Raw genomic sequence first — 15,562 nt, 5'->3', positions numbered from 1 at the left:
AACAATCAATCATAATCACAAGTTAACTACACATGGTTGATGATATTACTAGATATCATTTAGCGTGTCCTGCGTTGCATATAATCTGACTGAGCATAAAAGCATACAAGTATCTAAGTATCTGACTGAGGTGTGGTAGGCAGAAGCAGGCGCGTAAACATTCATTCAAACAGCACTTTCGTGCATTTTGCCAGCAGCTCTTCGTTGTGCGTCAAGCATTGCGCTGTTTATGACTTCAAGCCTATCAACTCCCGAGATGAGGCTGGTGTAACCGAAGTGAAATGGCTAGCTAGTTAGCGCGCACTAATTGTCGTTGTGTTCCTGGTTCGAGACCAGGGAGGAGTGAGGAGAGGGACGGAAGCTATACTGTTACACTGGCAATACTAAAGTGCCTATAAGAACATCTAATAGTCAAAGGTTAATGAAATATAAATGGTATAGAGGGAAATAGTCCTATAATTCCTAGAATAACTACAACTTAAAACTTCTTACCTAGGAATATTGAAGACTCATGTTAAAAGGAACCACCAGCTTTCATATGTTCTCATGTTCTGAGCAAGAAACTGAAACGTTAGTTTTCTTACATAGCACATATTGCACTTTTACTTTCTTCTCCAACACTTTGTTTTTGCATTATTTAAACCAAATTGAACATGTTTCATTATTTACTTGAGGCTAAATTGATTTGATGATTTATGATGAATATGATTTTATGATTTTATGTATTATATTAAGTTAAAATAAGTGTTCATTAAGTATTGTTGTAATTGTCATTATTACAAATAAAAATAAATAAAAAAAATTGGCCGATTAATCGGCATCGGCCTTTTGTCGTCCTCCAATAATTGGTATCGGCGTTGAATAATCATAATCGGTCGACCTCTACTAAACAGTTCTATTTTTGTTTCATCAGACCAGAGGACATTTCTCCAAAAAGTACAATCTTTGTGCAGTTGCAAACCGTAGTCTGGCTTTTTTATGGCGGTTTTGGAGCAGTGGCTTCTTCCTTGCTGAGCCGCCTTTCAGGTTATGTCGATATAGGACTCATTTTACTGTGGATATAGATACTTTTGTACCTGTTTCCTCCAGCATCTTCACAAGGTCCTTTGCTGTTGTTCTGGGATTGATTTGCACTTTTCGCACTAAAGTATGTTCATCTCTTGGAGACAGAACGCGTCTCCTTCCTGAGTGGTATGACGGCTGCATGGACCTATGGTGTTTATACTTACATTTACATTTACATTTAAGTCATTTAGCAGACGCTCTTATCCAGAGCGACTTACAAACTTGCGTACTATTGTTTTTACAGATGAACGTGGTACCTTCAGGCATTTGGAAATTGCTCCCAAGGATGAACTAAAGTTGTGGAGGTCTACAATTTTGTTTCTGAGGTCTTATCTGATTTCTTTTGATTTTCCCAGGATGTCAAGCGAAGAGGCACTGAGTTTGAATGTAGGCCTTGAAATACATCCACACGTACACCTCCAATTGACTTGTGTCATGCACAATGCAGATGTCCTAACCGACTTACTAAAACTAGTTTGTTAACAAGACATTTGTGGAGTGATTGAAAAGGAGTTTTAAGGATTCCAACCTAAGTGTATTTAAACATCTGACTTCAACTGTACATGTAGGTAGAGTTATTAAAGTGACTATGCATAGATAATAACAACAGAGAGTAGTAGCAGCATAGAGGAGGGGGGGGGCAATGCAAATAGTCTGAGTAGCCATTTGATTAGCTGTTCAGGAATCGTATTGCTTTGGGGGTAGAAGCTGGTTAGAAGCATCTTGGACCTAGACTTGGCGCTCCGGTACCACTTGCCATGCGGTAGCGGAGAGAACAGTCTATGACTAGGGTGGCTAGAGTCATTGACAATTGTTAGGACCTTCCTCTGACACCGCCTGGTATAGAGGTCCTGGATGGCAGGAAGCTTGGCCCTGGTGATGCACTGGGCCGTATGCACTACCGTCTGTAGTGCATTATGGTCGGAGGCCGAGCAGTTTCCATACCAGGCAGTGATGCAACCCGTCAGGTTGCTCTCGATGGTGCAGCTGTAAATCATTTTGAGGATCTGAGGACCAATGCCAAATATTTTCAGTCTCCTGAGGGGGAATAGGATTTGTTGTGCCCTCTTCACGACTGTCTTGGTGTTCTTGGACCATGTTAGTTTGTTTGTGATGTGGACACCAAGGAACTTGAAGCTCTCAACCTAATCCACTACAGCCCCGTCGATGAGAATGGGGTTCTTGGTCCTCCTTTTCCCGTAGTCCACAATCATCTCCTTTGTCTTGCTCACGTTGAGGGAGAGGTTGTTGTCCTTGCACCACACGGTCAGGTCTCTCCTCCTCCCTATCGGCTGTCTCATCGTTGTCGGTGATCAGGCCTACCACTGTTGTGTCATCAGCAAACTTAATGATGGTGTTGGAGTCAAGCCTGGCCATGCAGTCATGAGTGAACAGGGAGTACAGGAGAAGACTGAGCACGCACCCCTGAGGGGCCCCCATGTTGAGGATCAGCATGGCGGATGTGTTGTCAGGAAGTTCAGGATCCAGTTGCAGAGGGAGATGTGTAGCCCCAGGGTCCTTAACTTAGTGATGAGATTTGAGGGCAATATGGTGTTCAACGCTGAACTGTAGTCAATGAATAGCATTCTCACATATGTGTTCCTTTTGTCCAGGTGTGAAAGGGCGGTGTGGAGTGCAATAGAGATTGCTTCATCTGTGGATCTGTTGGTGCTGTATTCAAATTGGAGTGGATCTAGGGTTTCTAGGATAATGGTGTTGTATGCCATGACCAGCCTTTCAAAGCATTTCATGGCTACAGACGTGAGTGCTACGAGTCGGTAGTCATTTAGGCATGTTACCTTACTGTTCTTGGGCAACAGGACTATGGTGGTCTGATTGAAACATGTTGGTATTATAGACTCAGACAGGGAGAGGTTGAAAATGTCAGTGAAGACCCTTGCCTATTGGTCAGTGCATGCTCAGAGTACACGTCCTGGTAATCCATCTGGCCCTGCGACCTTGTGAATGTTGACCTGTTTAAAGGTCTTAATCACATCGGCTGCGGAGAGCGTGATCACACAGTCATCCAGAACAGCTGATGCTCTCATGCATTTTTCAGTGTTACTTGCCTCGAAGCGAGCATAGAAGTCATTTAGCTCCTCTGGTAGGCTTGTGTTACCGAGCAGCTCTCTGCTGTGATTCCCTTGAAGTCTGTAATAGTTTGCAAGTCCTGCCACATCCGACGAGCGTCGGAGCCAGTATAGTACAATTTGATCTTAGCCCTGTATTGACGCTTTGCCTGTTTGATGGTTCGTCGGAGTCATTGCCGGATTTCTTATAAGCTTCCGGGTTAGAGTCCCACTCCTTGAAAGCGACAGCTCTACCCTTTAGCTCAGTGTGAATGTTGCCTGTAATCCATGGCTTCTGGTTGGGATGTGTACGTTCAGTCAATGTGGGGATGACGTCCTCGATGCACTTATTGATAAAGCCAGTGACTGATGTGGTGTACTCCTCAATGCCATCGGAAGAATCCCGGAACATATTCTAGTCTGTGCTAGCAAAACAGTCCTGTAGTTTAGCATTGCATTCATCTGACCACGTTTTTATTGACCAAGTCACAGGTGCTTCCTGCTTTAATTTTTGCTTGTAAGCAGGAATCAGGAGGATAGAATCATGGTCAGATTTGCCAAATGGAGGGTGAGGGAGAGCTTTGTACGCATCTCTGTGTGTGTAGTAAAGGTGGTCTAGCATTTTTTTCCTTCTGGTTGCACATTTAATATGCTGATAGAAATTAGGTCAAACCAATTTAAGTTTCCCTGCATTAAAGCCTCTGGCCACTAGGAGTGCCGCCTCTGGATAAACGTTTTCCTGTTTACTTATGGCGGTATACAGCTCATTGAGTGCAGTTTTAGTGCCAGCATCGGTCTTTGGTGATATGTAGACAGCTACGAAAAATACAGATGAAAACTCTCTAGGTAGGTAGTGTGGTCTACAGATTATCATAAGATACTCTACCTCCGGCTAGCAAAACTTTGAGACTTCTTTAGATATAATGCACCAGCTGTTGTTTACATATATGCATAGGCCCCCACCCCCTGTCTTACCAGAGGCTGCTGTTCGTCCTGCCGATAGTGTATAACCTGCCAGCTGTATGTTCTTCATATCTTTGTTCAGCCACGACTCGTGAAACATAAGTTATTAAAACTTTTAATGTCCCGTTGGTAGGATATACGGGCTTTCAGTTAGTCCCATTTATTTTCCAGCGATTGAGCGTTAGCTAGCAGGATGGAAGGCAAAGGCAGATCAGCTCCTCGGCGCCTGATCTTTTTTTCGCGAAATCTCTGTTTCCTTCTCCAGCAAATGACAGGGATCTGGGCCTGGTTTGGGTGTCTGTATTATTTCTCTCCTGTCCGACTCATGGATGCAAAAGGTGTTAATACTGTACTGTCATTTTAGCCAGCACTAATTTGTGATGTTGGTTCTTTCTTATAAAATCAGTTTTACCAAGCAGGTCATACTGTTAATATAAAAGCCTAGTTCCTACTTTAAACAAATGTTATGTTGAAATGTAGTGGTAAAAGTGCTTAGCTATTCTGTGTCCACAGAAGGTAGCAACACCAGAAGTGTCAAGGCTTTGCTAAACTTAACTTTGCGGTCACAATCACAGTGTGCAAATCTCTGAGCCATCTTGTGCATCCAGGGACAATACACAACTATCTGTCATTAATAAAGATCCCAGCAGCTGTCACTAATTGAGGGAAGGGGATTGTGGGAGCAGCAGGCACCCAGTGGGCCGCTGCATGTCCTAGTGGAGGAGCTTGCCAAATAAGACCCATTCCAATAGTGCCACAATGAGGCTCAGGGGTGGCAAGCTTCTGGAGCTTCGGATGTGTCAGGAGTCAGACTGTGTGTCAGATGTTGCTCTCTGTTACTCAGAGAAGCAACATTATTTCAAAGAACAGCATTGGTGGAAGAATCCAATTATGTTCAGTGTACTCAAATGACTTCCTAACATTTAACATAGGTAGGCGCATGTGACCATTAAAAGATTACATTTTAAGAAATACATTGACAATATCAGAGACAATATCAGAGACCACCTGTGGAAAACAGGCTCCCATATTTAATGATTTAGTTTGGCTATGGGATACATTTTCATTTTGCTTATTAAAAGTGTGTAATTTCCAGACCCAGACAGATCCAGAGCCACATCAACTCAAGAGATTATTTGTCTCCACCAGTATTAAATAACCCAAGCAGATTACCAATGCCCTGTGTTTTTATTCATCTATTGCTTGCTACAGTAGTATGATAAGATGCATGGCAAATCTCCCCAAAGGAGAACCAGTGGCTCAGACTAAACCCTTAAGCTTGTCCAAATGTTCTCCAATGGGGATACAATGCAGGCTAATAAATTAAAGAGGTTGTATCCATTACTGAACAAAGCTGACTTATCAGGGCCTCATTCATTTAACATATCTTTTTAGGGGGGAAACGCTCCGTTGTTCCAAGTAGGGTGTGTATCATCCTAGAAAGTAGGGTCAGCAGTGCCCCCCGGCAGATGTAATAAAGTGGAGACCGAGCCAAAGTTAACTTCTCCATATGCCCTCCTCAGCAACTTTGACTTGCGTCCAACTCGCTGAATTTGACCTTCACCCTGAGGCTACGTATTTTGGGGCCTGTGGAACTTGGCAGCTTCCCCTACATATACATTTACTTTGGCCCTCACATTTTCTTCATTAACTCCATTAGACCTAAAATGTATGTGTTAGGACAACGGTAATCTTTTCCCAAGCACAATACATGAAACATATTGAATGTACCTACTGCAGAACCTGACTGCTCAGCTCTTGAGAGGTTCTGTTCAAACACCCTCTTGGCTGCTAGAGGGAAGGAGCTAGCGATGACAGTTGTGTGTGCCCCACCATAAAGGGGTTAAATCTATGGTATTAATGATCAACAACCAACTTGTGTGTAGGCCAGGAACACAAAATATGTGTGTATATACACTGCTCAAAAAAAGAAAGGGAACACTAATATAACACATCTTAGATCTGAATGAATGAAATATTCTTATTAAATACTTTTTTCTTTACATAGTTGAATGTGCTGACAACAAAATCACATCAAATTTATCAACCCATGGAGGTCTGGATTTGGAGTCACACTCAAAATTAAAGTGGAAAACCACACTACAGGCTGATCCAACTTTGATGTAATGTCCTTAAAACAAGTCAAAATGAGGCTCAGTAGTGTGTGTGGCCTCCACGTGCCTGTATGAACTCCCTACAATGCCTGGGCATGCTCCTGATGAGGTGGCGGATGGTCTCCTGAGGGATCTCCTCCCAGACCTGGACTAAAGCATCCACCAACTCCTGGACAGTCTGTGGTGCAACGTGGCGTTGGTGGATGGAGTGCGACATGATGTCCCAAATGTGCTCAATTGGATTCAGGTCTGGGGAACGGGCGGGCCAGTCCATAGCATCAATGCCTTCCTCTTGCAGGAACTGCTGACACACTCCAGCCACATTGTCTTGCATTAGGAGGAACCTAGGGCCAACCCCACCAGCATATGGTCTCACAAGGGGTCTGAGGATCTCATCTCGGTACCTAATGGCAGTCAGGCTACCTCTGGCGAGCACATGGAGGCCCCCCCAAAGAAATGCCACCCCACACCATGACTGACCCACCGCCAAACCGGTCATGCCGGAGGATGTTGCAGGCAGCAGAACGTTCTCCATGGCGTCTCCAGACTGTCACGTCTGTCACATGTGCTCAGTGTGAACCTGCTTTCATCTGTGAAGAGCACAGGGCACGAGTGGTGAATTTGCCAATCTTGGTGTTCTCTGGCAAATGCCAAACATCCTGCACGGTGTTGGGCTGTAAGCACAACCTCCACCTGTGGACATCGGGCCCTCATACCACCCTCATGGTCTGTTTGAGCAGACACATTTGTGGCCTGCTGGAGGTCTTTTTGCAGGGCTCTGGCAGTGCTCCTCCTGCTCCTCCTTGCACAAAGGCGGAGGTAGCGGTCCTGCTGCTGGGTTGTTGCCCTCCTACGGCCTCCTCCACGTCTCCTGATGTACTGGCCTGCCTCCTGGTAGCGCCTCCATGCTCTGGACACTACGCTGACAGACACAGCAAACCTTCTTGCCACAGCTCGCATTGACGTGCCATCCTGGATGAGCTGCACTACCTGAGCCACTTGTGTGGGTTGTAGACTCCGTCTCATGCTACCACTAGAGTGAAAGCACCGCCAGCATTCAAAAGTGACCAAAACATCAGCCAGGAAGCATAGGAACTGAGAAGTGGTCTATGGTCACCACCTGCAGAACCACTACTTTCTTGGGGGTGTCTTGGTAATTGCCTATAATTTCCACCTGTTGTCTATTCCATTTGCACAACAGCATGTGTGACATTTATTGTCAATCAGTGTTGCTTCCTGAGTGGACAGTTTGATTTCACACAAGTGGTATTGACTTGGAGTTGCATTGTGTTGTTTAAGTGTTCCCTTTATTTTTTGAGCAGTGTACATCGCCGTAATCTAGCAAGGGTAGGATGGTCATCTGAATCAGGGTTAGTTTGGCAGCTGGGGTGAAAGAGGAGTGATGAAGATAGATGAAATCAAGTCTAGATTTAACTTTAGCCTATAGCTTGGATTGGAAAACCTCCCTGGTCTTTGTGGTTGAATCTGTGTTTGAAATTCACTGCACGACTGAGGGACCTTACAGATAATTGTATGTGTGTTGTTGAGAGATGAGGTAGTCTTTGCAAAATCCGGTTAAACACTATTATTGCACACAGAGGGAGTCCAAGCACATTTTTACTCCTGAACTTATTTATTCTCGCAATAACAAAGGGGTTGAATACATATTGACTCAAGACATTTAAATCATTTGTAAAACATCATTCCACAGACATTTATAGGGTACTGTGTGGAAGCCAGTGACACAAAATCTAAATGTAATCCATTTTAAATTCAAACTGTAAAAATGTTGAAAAAGTCAAGGGGTGTGAATACTTTCTGAGGGTACTGGATGTGACATTTCTCTTCATCCATAGGAATGACTGTGGGAGACATTCAGTTTCCGTGAGCCAGACCTTTCCCTGTCACTATAGAGAAACATCTTTCCTTCAACATTGTCAGTCCACAGCCCCCTGGGTACAAATGCTTACTTGCCTCGGACTTTGGCTGTCTTAAAGACGCATTTATGTTAGTCACTGTCCTCTTCATAAACCAAGATAGATATTTAGATGTTTTGTGAACACGATTGTTTCAGAGGATGGAACTCTGTGATATCAGAGAAGTGACAAAACATTTGCAATTGACATTTTTCTTGAATGGATACCAAAAATATCCCATCTGCCAACTTCCAGTAGCTTTACAATGCCATTAATCATGTGATGGCTTTCCAGAGGTCAGTATATTTTGGTATGGGAGCGCTGATTCCTCCGCTAAGTGAAAAAGCAAGCAGCAGTATGGACGGGAAGGATAAATCATTGCGGCCTGATGACAGGCAGCTTCACATTTGGCTCCCCTTGTTCCAGACGGGCTCCTTTTATTGCATTTCATTGTTTTCTTTGGACCCCGAGAGACTTTAACAGACAACCTTTCAGCTGGCCCCTGATTCTCTTCCTCTCCTGGTTATTTTAGTGATTACTACGTATCTGCAGGTATCTGGATTCCAAGCAGTGTGAGGATTGAGAGGCTTTCCAGGATTAAGAGGCTTTCCCAGTCTTCTCTGTGGTGGATTGGCCCATCTCTTGCTGCAATTTTATGCCAGTGTCTAACCTATCTACGTTGATTAAATTCATTACTCACACTTGCGTAATGTGTAACCTTCTTGAGACTTGAATACTTGCTGGTTTGTATGAGACCCAGGTTTAAACCCCACTCTGTCACATTGGTACTGTGACCTGGATGGGTCTCTGCGTGAAATGAAGTGTAGGTGGTTGAGTGGTTCACTTGTCTGATGAGTAACCTTCCTGAGACCTGAGGACTTGCATTAGCTCCCCGAGTCTCATTAGCACACGTCTTCGCCCCTTTGTATCCGTGTCTGATCAATGAAGTGCAAAGTTGACACTTTGGCCCCTGAGAACTGTTTTGCCCCTGTTTTGAACCATCTCATGTGCCACTTCGGAATTAGACAATGGGCAGTCAAGATTTCCCATACATGGTCACTAGATAAATAGATGGGGCATGAGCACACAGAGGATCAAATCCACACCAGTTACCAAAGAGCCAGAACAAAGTGCTTGTCCCTCTAGTATGGCTGCCCAAACGTCTCCTTCACGCCTGAAATAGTAGTGATTAGCCGTTGACGACAACTCAGACATTAGACATTCCCCAATCAGTTAGAGAACACATGCGAAGACACGCAACACTGAAGGGTTTTGTCAAGTGCGACAGCTTCATCCTCCCTATCAACCTATGTACCTTCCACGGGTGTCCTTCCGCCCCACAGAGGTGCCTGCCAGAGTGTTCCACAGATGTTTATTTTAGCAGATTCTGTAGGTCTTGCATGTCTGCCGAAGTTCTCCAGATGTTGGATTGTTCGTGGCCCTCTGCCCATCTGGGACTGGTAGGAGGTGGACCAGACGAAGGGGAATCCTGAGCTGTCTCCCTAGCCACCGCTGTGGTCCCCCCCCCTCACCTCCCTTCCTTCCACTTTTCTCACTGTCACTTCCTCACCTGTCAAGCATGGAATGTTGTTGACAGCATCACTTCTCTGGAAAAACTAGCAGTGACAGATGTAGGAATGATTAGTCAAAACTTTTCACCGCTGCAGTTCACCCCTGATTTGACACCACTAATAATCACTCAAATGAAAGCTAGACAATCAGGGAGCATTAAAAAAAATCATAAAACGATGGATAGAGAAAAATAAACATTCTGACAGCAGGGAAATAAAAATGTAAAAATTAGTATGGCCCTATGGGCCTCGTTGAAGACCGAATCCTCGTTGAAGACCGAATCCTCGTTGAAGACCGAAAGCAGCCCACAGGGCAAAATGAGTTTGACGCCCCTGATTAAGCAGCAGACCAGGAAAACAATCCAACACATGCAGTATTATTGCTACCACGACAGAGCAGTCGTGTAAAGGACTTAAGTAAAAATACTTTAAAGTACTACTTAAGTTGTTTCTTGGGGTATCTGTACTTTACTTTTTTATATTTTTGACAACTTTTACTTCACTACATTCCTAAAGAAAGTAATGTACTTTTGACTTTTTCCTGAAACCCAAAAGTGTTACATTTCAGTGTTTTTATTTTTTCAATTTTATTTAACAAGGCAAGTCAGTTAAGAACAAATTCCTATTTACAATGACGGCCTACCCTGGCCAAACCGCCACCCTATGGGACTCCCAATCAGGGATGGTTCTGTTAGAGCCTGGAATTGAACCAGGGTCGGTAGTGACGCCTCTAGCACTGAGATGCAATGCCTTAGACCGCTGCGCCACTCGGGAGCACCAAATGCTTAGCAGGCTAGAGAAATGGTCCAATTCACACACATCAAGAGAACATCCCTGGTCATTCCTATTGCCTGTGTAAATTATGTCTGAGTGTTAGTGTGACCCTGGTTAACCGTTAAAAATGTTTTATAAAACGTGGCATCTGGTTGCTTAATATAAGGAATGTGAAATTATTCAAACTTAACTCAAGCAGTATTTTTCTGGATGACTTTTCACTTTTACTGGAGTCATTTTATATTAAGGTATCTTTACTTTTACTCAAGTATGACAATTGAGTACTTTTTCCACCACTGCAACAGAGCAATGGGGGGGGGGCATCAGGAAGTCCAGGATCCAGTTACAGGGGATGGTGCTCAGTCCCAGGGTCCTTAGGTTAGTGAATGAACAACATTCTCACATAGGTGTTCCTTTTGTCCAGGTGGGAAAGAGCAGTGTGGAGTGCAATAGAGTTTGTATCATTTGTAGATCTGTTGGGGCGTTATGCGAATTGGAGTGGGTCCAGGGTTTCTGGGATGGCGGTTTGATGTGAGCCATGACCAGCCTTTCAAAGCTACAGTTGTGAATGCTACGGGACGTTAGTCATTTAGGCAGGTACCCTTGGACACAGAGACTATGGTGGTCTGCTTGAAACATGTGGATATTACAGACTCGGTCAGGGAGAAAATATCAGTGAAGACACTTGCCAGCTGGTCAGCGCATGCTCAGAGTGGGCATCCTGGTAATCCATCTAGCCCTGCGGCCTTGTGAATGTTAACCTGTTTTAAGGTCTTACATCAGCTACGGAGAGCATGCATGGTTCAGTGTTGCTTGCCTCGAAGCTGCGGTGTAAAGTACTTAAGTAAAAATACTTTAAAGTACTACTTAAGTCATTTTTGGGGTATCTGTACTTTAGTTTACTATTTACATTTTAGATAATGTTTACTTTTACTCCACTACATTCCTCACAAAAATACTGTACTTTTTACTCTATACATTTTCCCTGACACCCAAAATTACTTACTTAGCAGGGCTGAAAAGTGGTCCAATTCACACACTTATCAAAAGTGTTGGAGTGTGCCCCTTTTTGCTTGTAAAAAAGCAAGAAAATTGTGCCATCTGGTTTGCTTAATATAAGCCATTTGAAATGATTTTTACTTTTACTTTTGGTACTCAAGTATATTTTAGTAAATACATTTACTTTCAATACTTCAGTATATTTAAAACCAAATACTTATAAACGTTTACTCAAATGGGATTTTACTGGATGACTCACTTTTACTTGAGTCATTTTCTATTAAGAGTCTTTGTTTTTACTCAAGTATGACAATTGGATACTTCTTCCACTGCTGCCTCGAAGCGAGTATAGAAGGCATTTAGCTTGTCTGGGAGGCTCGCGTCACTGGGCAGCTCACGGTTGGGTTTCCCTTTGTATATCCGTAATAGTTTGCAAGCCCTGCCAATCCGCCAGAGCCGGTGTAATTGGATTCGATCTTAGTCCTGTATTGATGCTTTGCCTGTTTGATGGAGGGCGTAGCGGGATTTATTATAAGCAGTAGCTCTAGCCTTTAGCCTGTAATCCATGGCTTCTGGTTGGGATATGTGCGTACGGTCACTGCGGGACGACGTCTTAGATGCACTTATTAATGAATTCCCGGAACATATTCTAGCTTAGCATCCGCTTCATCGGACCACTTCCGTATTGACCGTCAGTGGTACTTCCTGTTTGAGTTTTTGCATGTAAGCAGGGATCAGAAGGATAGAATTATGGTCATATTTGCCAAATGAAGGGGGAGGGAGAGCTTTGTACATGTCACTGTGTGTGAAGTAAAGGTGATCTAGAGTTTTTTTCCCTATAGTTGCACACGTGACATGCTAGTAGAAATTAGGTAAAACAGTTTCAGTTTTCCTGCATTAAAGTCCCCGGCCACTGGGAGCATCGCCTCTGGAACCAACATTGGTTTGTGGTGGTAAATAGACAGCTTCGAAGAATCTAGATGAAAAATCTCTTGGTAAATAGAGTGGTCTGCAGCGTATCATGAGGTACTCTAACTCAGGTGAGCAAAATCTCAAGACTTCCTTAATAGTAGAGATGTGCACCAGCTGTTGTTGACAAAGATACACACATCACCACCCTGATCTTACCGGAGGCTGCGGTTCTTTCTTCCCGATGAATGGAAAACCAAGTTAACTGAATATTATCCATGTCCTTGTTCAGCCACGATATTACAGTTTTGAATGTCCTGTTGACAGGATAGTCTCGAACAGAGCTCATCTCGTTCATTCTCCAGTGATTGACACGTTCGCCAGTAGAATGGAGAGTAGAGGCAGATTTTCCACTCAGATTATCATTTTTGTTTTGTTATTATGTTACGTAGAATTACGCACGGAGCCGTCAATAGACTCTTAGGGAATAAACAATAATAAGCTGTAAGTAAAGGGAGAAAAGTTACCAGTTTAGTATAGGGCCCGCAACATGAGGCTATATTGCCGATTAGGTATTAGATCAACATTGAACTAGATTTATTATTATTTATTTTTTTACCTTTATTTAACCAGGTAAACCCATTGAGGTTAAAAACCTCTTTTGGGAGGGCGACCTGGCAAGAATGCAAAACAGGGAAATAGCAGCGTGTCCATAAGATATTACAGAAGTATACAAAATACACACAAAAGACAAAGTGTCACAAGTTACAGATACAATTGAAGATTAGAAACAACTGCAGTTATCACAAACAGTGTTGTCAATCCGAGTTAAAAAAAACAGAGAAGGACAGTAACTCCCCTGACTTTAAAACCTTTTTGAAGCATGTCCAGGATGAAGGGGCATTATGGGAAAAATTATTGTTTCCCCATCTCAGTTCTAGCCTTAGGAACAGACAAGGACAGCAGCGACTGTGAACAAAGACTGTATTGAAGACTGTTCTTTACTGTATCTGGTCATTAAAGTACAGAGATACAACGGGAGTTGTCCCATCAATGCTTTGTACGCAAAAGTGTACCAGTGCTTTAGCCTCCCGGTGGAAAGAGAGGTCCAATGCACCGTGGCACATAAAGCACAGTGATGGGTCAGTGATCTAGCATTCGTAATGAATCTTAAAGCACCATGATACATTGTGTCCAGAGTTTTCAAGTTACTTGCGGAGACCTGCATATAAACAATATCACCATAATTCAGCACTGATTTTTTTTAAAGTGCTTTGAAAAATATATTTTCTGACTAACATTGAAAAGCAAGATTTGTTCCTGTAATAGAAACCAAATTTCAACTTCAGTTTCTTGGTCAAGTTATCAATGTGCTGTTTAAAATTCAGCTTTTCATCTAACCAAATCCCAAGATACGTATAGGAGGTGACCCTATCAATTTGCTGGCCTTTTATAGTTAAAATCTGCAAGTGACTCCATCTGTTTACATTCAGGGCAGAGAAAACCATAAACTTTGTTTTCCTTGCATTAAGCACAAGTTTCAATTGGAAAGGCTGCTTCTGAATAACATCAAAACCAACTGTAAATCCTGAAAAGGCTTCTCAATATTAGATGCACTAGAATAAATTGTGTCATCAGCATACAGATGGAGATTAGCAGAATCAACAATCTTCCCTATATAATTTATATAGAGTGTAAAAACGATCGGACCTAAAATTGAGCCCTGGGGAACTCCTTTTGTAATCCTTTGAAACTCAGATTTCATACCCTCCTGAGCAACACACTGTGTTCTGTCAGAAAGGTCGTCTTGGAACCAATCCAGTGCATCAATACTTAAACCAACCTTTTTTAGTCTATACAACAGTAGGGCATGGTCAACATTGTTGAAGGCCTTCGATAAGTCAATAAAAAGTGAAATAGTGATTGTTCTTGTCCTGAGTATCTAGTATCTATATCACCTACAACCTTACTTACAGCAGTAACTGTACTATGCTTGGATCTAAAACTGAGATAACTCTGAGTTATTATAAAGAAAGTATTTAAACTGTGAGTTCACCAGGTTTTCCAAAACTTTTGCCAGTGCAGGCAATTTAGATATGGGACAATAGTTATCCAACTGGGACGGATCTCCACCCTTACGTAAAGGTGTGACATAGGCCGTTTTCCAGACTTTTGGTATGGTATTACTCGCCAATGAAAGATTTAATATATGAGTGAGAGGGGCAGCAATGATCTCTGCAGCAATAAAATGAAAAATGAAAAAGATGAACCTGGTGGAAAATATGATGTTGACATAAAGAATACTCAATGCTTTGTCACATAATTAATCATGTATTTGTGCTAACTACTGCATTCATTTGGTGTTCATGAATCTGTTATTCTATATTGTAAAGAGTTACATCAGGTATTACATTGAACTATAGATGTCATTTTTCCACCATCGTAAACATTTTGGAAAAATCGCCATATGTAATGTTGACATTTTATTCATAACGTTCAATGTTATTTGTGTGAATGTCATTTTATTACATGCTTTAATTGAATTGATCACATCTACCTCTGAGAATGATTTGGATCTGGCATGATTTTATCAATATTCTACCGTCCTACTACTATTTGTGGTCTTTCTTAGAACTTCCTTCCATTGCTATGTAGCCTATATGCACACTATTACAGTATGGGGCTCATGTAATGTGTAGAACTTCCTTCTTTAGCTCTTTCCTTCCTGAAAATGCACCTGTTACGTGTCCGTGTGCATGAGTATGGCTGGCAGTGGGCAAGGGAAAGCGTTTGAAAAACAGATTGACTCTCAAGGAAAGCTATTCTGTGAATCCACTGCACCCTTCTGTTAGATTCCCACCTGACTGTCATGGCAGGCCTCCAACTCACAGCAGGAAAGGAAGTCACTCTGGGCCATTGCTCAGTTCGCCCTCTGCTGGGCGGAAGTGAAGCCTCCATGAAGCCATCAGTCCAATAAGTCATGCTGACAGAATGCAAGAGTTCACATCCTCTCATTAGACCGCAATGCCTTCTGACCACAAACTCAAGAACACAAACTCACACACCTCCTGTTGCTTATCCATCAGTAGAAGACATCTGTTGAAAGAATAATGGTGGATAAACTCAACTGAATGAGACATCCAGTGGGGTCTGAAATTATTGACACGCTTGATAAAATTAAC

The sequence above is a fragment of the Oncorhynchus gorbuscha genome, linkage group LG09, assembly GCF_021184085.1.
Source record: "Oncorhynchus gorbuscha isolate QuinsamMale2020 ecotype Even-year linkage group LG09, OgorEven_v1.0, whole genome shotgun sequence".
Classification (NCBI taxonomy): Eukaryota; Metazoa; Chordata; class Actinopteri; order Salmoniformes; family Salmonidae; genus Oncorhynchus; species Oncorhynchus gorbuscha.
This window is presented reverse-complemented; position numbering follows the sequence as displayed.